This window comes from Mesoplodon densirostris, chromosome 5 (genome assembly GCF_025265405.1).
Source record: "Mesoplodon densirostris isolate mMesDen1 chromosome 5, mMesDen1 primary haplotype, whole genome shotgun sequence".
In the NCBI taxonomy this organism is placed as follows: domain Eukaryota; kingdom Metazoa; phylum Chordata; class Mammalia; order Artiodactyla; family Ziphiidae; genus Mesoplodon; species Mesoplodon densirostris.
The window spans coordinates 3,181,263-3,187,949 of record NC_082665.1 but is presented as its reverse complement, the minus strand read 5'-3'; positions in this window follow the sequence as shown (position 1 = coordinate 3,187,949).

Here is a 6,687-nt window from a genome sequence, read left to right as displayed (position 1 = left end):
TTTTTTTTTTTGCTGTACGCCGGCCTCTCACTGTTGTGGCCTCTCCCGTGGCGGAGCACAGGCTCCGGACGCACAGGCTCAGCGGCCATGGCTCACGGGCCCAGCCGCTCCGCGGCATGTGGGATCTTCCCAGACCGGGGCATGAACCCGTGTCCCCTGCATCGGCAGGCGGACTCTCAACCACCGCGCCACCAGGGAAGCCCCCAACATTTTTAATTTTGATGAAGTCCAATTTATCAACATTTCCTTTTGCCAATCTCGTTTTTGACATCAATTCTAGGAACTCTCTGCCTAGCCCTAAATCCTGAAGGTTTTCTTCTGTTTTTTCTCTAAGAGTCTTATAGTTTTACATTTTAATCCATGGTCCATTTTGAGTTAACCTTTATATGAAGTGTGAGGCTTAGGTTGAGGTTCACTTTTCTCCCCTGTGGATGCCCAGCACCCTTGGTTGACAAGGCTGTCCTCCTCCATGGAATTGCTTCTGCACTACTGTCAAAAATCAGTTCGGCATATTTGTGTGGGTCTATTTCTGGGTTCTCTGCTCTGATCCACTGATCTCTGTGTCTATCCCTCCACCAATACCATAGTCTCAATATAATAAGTCTTAAAATCAGATAGACTGATTCCTCTCATTTTATATTTCTTCAAAAATATTTAGGAGTTTTTTTACCTTACCATATAAATTTCAGAATAATCTTTTCTGTATCTATAAAATATTGCTCAGATTTTGATAGGAATTGCATTAAACATGTTTTTCAATGTGGGGAGAACTGACATCTTTACTTTGTAGCTCACCTCCTGCAGGCCTTGGTGTGGGGCACTGGACCATCTGGTCAGGAGCCTGGCTGGTTTGGGTTTGTTGTTGCCATGATTATCTCAGTGCTACACTGATTTCCTGGCCCAGGAAGTTCGGTCTACTTGTTCTATTGATTACTGAGAAAGCAGCATAGAAATCTCCAGGTGTAATTGCAGTTAGTTTATTTCAGTTCTTTCAGGTTTTTCTTCATGTATTTTGAAGTTCTGTTATTACGACATACACAGTTAGGACTGTGATGTTTTCCTGATAGTCTGACCCCTTCATCTTTATGTAATGTCTTTATCTCTAGTAACAATTCCTGTACTGAAATCGACTTTGTCTGATATTTATATCGACACACCAGCATTTTTTTTCACCTGTGTCTGCACAGTATATCTTTTTCCATCCTTTTAATCTGTCTTTATACTTAAAATGGCTTCTTCTAGACAGCATATAGAGAATAGCACTAATAACACATAAAACAGAATATTTTTAAAGCAGAATTTTTTAAAAAGCAAACAAAAATTTTAGATCTATTTGTTATGATTCATTGAAATAAAAAATTAACACAATGATTATACAGTAGACCAGATACAGCTGAAGAGAGAATTAATGAACTGGAAGCTTGACCTGTAACACAAGCAAATAAAGCCTGAAAAATATTAAAGAAAACTTTAGACAAGGAAGATAGAATGAGACGCTGTAATAGATATTTTCTAAGAAGGACAGAATAGAAGGCATGGAAGAGGCAATAGTCAAAGATAAGAGAATTTTCCAGACTTGAAAAAAATGTACAAAACTGTGCTTTTGTGGGATATTGCGTTTCAAGCTAGTTATAAATAAGAGTGGTTTAAAGACGATAGAGGCTGGTTTTCTGTCATGTTAAGAAGTCTGGAGATCAGCAGTTGTGGGTCAAATGTGAAATAAGCCTCTTGCCAGGCTCACAACTCCTCAAGGACCCAGGAGTGTCTCTTTGAAATGCAATCACCGAGGAGGTTAATACCCCATCTCCCAGTTTCCTAGGAGGAGAGAAAACTTCAGCTGGCACCCGACTCCATGATACAAACCCTACCTCCAGTCATAAAGGTAGAAGAAATTGAGCAGTTTCATCTTAGAAATGTGAATATAATGGGTTATAGTTACTTAGCTACATACAAGAGAAAGATTCTTGCCTTTGCAGTCTCTGTAACAGATTATCTGGGATGCACATCACATTGTAGCTAAATGCTTGTTCAATAATAAAACCGCTTTCTTTTTCTCCTACCTGCATGGAGATGGTTTCTGGATTGGGAGGAGATTTTGTCTTTCTTTCTACTTCCCCAGCATAGTTCTGAGCTACTAGAGCAGCTGCTCCTCTGATCAGAGCTCCAGGTCCTTTTGTGCTTCTTCTTCACCATCCTTAATATGTGGTACCATGGAAATAAATGAAACCCGCTCAAATGAGAAAGCAAAGGCTATTTATTCAGAGCTGGCTGTAGCAAGGGGGTCAGAACTCCCAGGCAGATAGAGGTGGGGGAAAGCTTCACAGTGGAGAAAAAGGAAGGCTCCAGGTGTGCCCTGATGGAGGCTCTTGGTGTGGGAAGCTGTAGGCAGGCTCACTAGAATTGGGGGTCCTATGTGATTCCTTAGGGGTGCATATTTGGCTTTCTCTGGTTGGTCCCAGGTTGCAAGCAGGAACAAAATTTAGGGAAGCTGTCAGTTATTAATCAAGTCCTGGACGTTGTGGGCCAATTGTTGCAAGTGTTATTATTTGGCTTCCTGAACCATTTACTAGAGATAGCAGTCTGAATTCATACATGTCTGACTTACAGCAATCTGGCTGTCAGATAAAGGGTTGGTTTCCTCTACAGGTCCCTACAGTTTGTGGGTCAGCATTCTTTTTTTATATATGATCTGGCCATTGTCCACTTATACATTTAGTCTCTCAGCATTCATCATCAAGGTCACCTCACAGTCCCAATATGGCCACAGTAGATCCAGCCATTGTGACTACATTCCAGGCAGAAAGAAGGTAAGCAGAAGGGCAAAGAGTATGCCTCCCAGGTGAGTCCCCTTGCAGGACTTTTTGTTATGAGGTTCCTCCCAAATACATTTGCTTAGATTTTTCCAGTCCTCCCTACATTCAGGGAGGCAGGGAAATGTGATTGTTTACTAGGCATAAGGGTGCTCCCCCAAAAGGAGACCTTGTGCTAAAGGAAAAAAATGGAGAACGGATACAGAACAGGCAACCGGCAACTTCTTTTATGCCTTCAGATTGAAAAAATGGAAAAATAAATCCATCTAAAAAACATATTTATGAAAAATACATCACTGAGCATAGTCTTGAACGTACTTTTCAATATGAAATATTTGTTTTATGACAATTATTTCATGTTAATAAAGAGCTGGTTGATCAGAACTCTTCCTAGTCAAGGTCACAGCCTTAAAACATACTCCCCGTTGCCTTCTCAAAAGGCCCCTTTCTACATCCCTCCATCCCCAGGGCACTGAGGCAGAGAAAGAAGAACAGTCTGAATATGCTGATATGAACACACATTGAAAACTGCTCTACTACAATGGATTAGTTCAAAGAAACCATAAATTCAGGGAATTGGTTATTCGGGAAATTGGCTCTTAAGAGAATTGGCTTTTAGCAATTGCCGGAGAGCGAAGCGCGAGTTCAAGCAGAAGAGCACATCGTGATGGGGGTGGGGGGGGGAGTTGTCTGTCAAAGGCTCCCAGGGGCTTTCCTGCAGCTTGGAGGGTCCTCCCATGCTCAGGGGAGGTCCCAAGGGCTAGAACGTTGACTCCACTGCACGGTAATCACTGCCTCTGACGTGGGTAATTTATGTCCTCTGGAAGCAAGGAAATGAAATTCAAGCTGAAAAATCTGAGTTCGGGAGAGGGATCAAATTCTGAAGAAATGCAAGGAAATGAGTCCTTTGCACATTTGAGACCGAGTGTGCTTTTAAGACAGGGCCCCTTGGCAGCCAGGGAAGCAGGACAAGCCTCGCTGGGGAGAACACTGTCACAGGAGGAAATGGGCCAAAACAGGGGGCATCACAGCCTCCCCTGCGGCTCCCCGGGGAAGGCAGCTTTCCAGCCAATGCAACCAAAGTTCTCAGGACACAAGAGCGACCCTTACGTGCCTTTCCCTCCCCTGCAAAGGGTCCAGATGCTGCAAATACCCACGTGCACATACACACACACACACACGTGCATGCACCCACCCACAGGTGTACACGTGCCCGCGCACACACACACGTACGCCGCGTGTGCCTGTCCTTCCCTGGGGTTTCCAATTTTCTCGGCTGCTAGGAATGGATTAGGAGGGGCTTTCCATTTCTGCTCGGTGTGATTTGTCCTGCACTTTCCTCAGCTGCAGTGCCATCGGCACAGCCTGTCCCTCCCAGGTGAGGTGCAGTTTCCCACCTGACTCGGGGGACACACAGTGCCCTCCTGCCACCAAGTCTCCCACAGAAAAATTTTTTTTCAATTCCTCCATCAGAAATGTAGTTTTTTCCATTAAGGAAATGTCCATCATTAAAATGCAAAATGGGAAGCAGGAGGACGTTTCGAGTGGTAACTTCCAATCTACAAAGAAAAAAATCTAAAGTGCTTTATAATCCTGGGAAAATAGGGAAAATGGAAAACCTCAGGGGGAAAAGGAAAGTCTTGTCTGGTCCTGCTTTGATTGAAGGGTTGGAAGCAAGAATATTTAGAAGGCAAAATAGGAAATTAATGGATTGGAAGCTTTTTAAGGGTAAAAAAAGAAAAAAAAAGTTGATGAGTTGATGCATCATTGACAGTTCAGTGGGGATTAGTCCTCTGATCACACCTGACTGCACTCAACAAGAGGGGGATTTGGAAGGAAGAGATCCCATCATTGTGCAACCTGGAAAGGGCCAGAAAGCACGTTTCTTCGAGTGCCCCGTGGGGATTTCACTGGGAAACCGCTGGCTCGCTGTGAGGAGGGGCCTCGGGGGTGGTGATAAGGAGGGTGCTTGCATGGAAGGTGGCGAAGATGGGCTCCCATGGCACCAGCCACAGGCTTTCCAATGCCCAGGTGGCCATGGGGCAGCAATTTCTGCTAGACCAGCAGGGACCATGGGCTTTGCCTCGGAAGCCAGGCAGCCAGGTCCAAATTCAGGATGGATTATTGCTAACCTCTGGGGCCTCAGCTGCCCTGCTTTAAAGGAGGGGTCAGCATGACATTCATCTGGTCGTGAGGATTAAATAAGAGTTCATGAAACCCCACTGAAGGAGTTCAAAGAGTTCCAGGTTGAACCCATCCACACACCAGAAGGTGATGTGCCTCAGCTCCATGGGGACAGAAGCTCCTGTGCTCAGGGCCCCTCTGGACCTTGCCCTGGATACCTCTTCATCTGGCTGTTCATCTGCATCCCTTCTGATAAATGGGCAAATGTAGGTAAAGTGTTTCCCTGAGTTCTGTGAACTGTCCTTGCAAATTATCAAACCAAGAAGGGGGTTGCGGGACCCCCTGGTTTGTAGCCAAGCCAGACAAAGTGTGGGAACCTGGGGACCCACTCCTTGGGGTCCGCATCCACAGTGGGGGCCGTCTCGTGGGGCTGAGCCCTCAGCCTGTGAGGTCTGCACTAACTCTGGATACTTAGCATCAGGACTGAGTTGAATTACAGGACAGCTGGTGTCAGAGCTGGGGAACTGGTTGGAGTGGGGAATAAACCCACACATTCGGTGTCAGAGTAAAGAGTAGTGAGCTGAAAACAGAAGTTTCCTTTTACGTAGAGACTGCAAGCAGCCTGGTGGTTGCCAGGGGCTGGGGGTTTGGGGACGGGGAGTGACTGCTTAGGGGGTGTGAGGGTCTCTTTTGGGTGATGAAATATTTGGAACTAGAGGAGGTGGTGATTGCTCAGCACTGTGAATGCACTAAATGTCACTGAATTGTACTCTTTCAAATGGTTAATGAATATATATATTTTTAATGAGTCGTGGTCTCTGCTCTCAAGACTCAATCTAGTTGAGAAGAAAAAGCATAGATTCATCACAGTTTGTCACTGCAGGAAGCAAGGGTGAAGAACACCAATTCCAGCCCATTCTCAGCTGCAACCTCCATCCCTCCTCTTGACCCGACCTCCCCCATCACTTGGTCCTAAGATTAGCCTAGAACAGAACATTCTGAGGTGCCCACAGAGCTTCCCAGGCAATAACCCCCTCACCCTGACTCACCCCATTCCCGACACCTGCTTGCAGATATGTGTTGTTCCTCATTTTCTGGATTAAGATTTTTTTATTCCATTTTTTTCTCTCTACTCTTTGAGAGTTACGTACTTACTCTATGTCTAGTCTTTCAGTGGCGCCATTATGTTTTTAACCGTATACTCAGCTTAACGAAATCTAAAGTGACTAACTCTACCCTCCGGCAAAAGGCAAACATCTCAGGATCTTTCACTCCGATTGCCCCTTTCGTTTGTGTGTCATTTTTGCCCAGTGTTTTGGGGTCTACCTGGGTGTTTTAACAGCCCAGAGTAGACTTTGACCATTATCGTTATTTTTCAAAGTCAATACTTGTGTATATTTACCAAATCCTCTGGTCACTTCTGTATCTGGCTGTCTAGCTCCTTTCATAGTAAACTCCCTTTGTTTTCTCTTGTTTGAAAATGTCTTTATTTCCCGCAAGTTTGTGAAGGATAATTTAGCCAAGTGTACAGTCCTAGGTTGGCAGTTATTTCCTTTTCTCAGCACTTTGTTCTGCTACGTTCTCGCCATATACGTTGCTGTTGAGATGTCCGCTGTTAGTCCATCACCACCCAGGTTATTTAGCTTTTCTCTCGGCGTGCTTTAAGATTGGTACATGGGCGAAGTGGGAAAGCCACAGAGGAGTGAGGCAGAGATCAGGCAAGAGACGTTTAAGATGAACACAAGTGTAAATG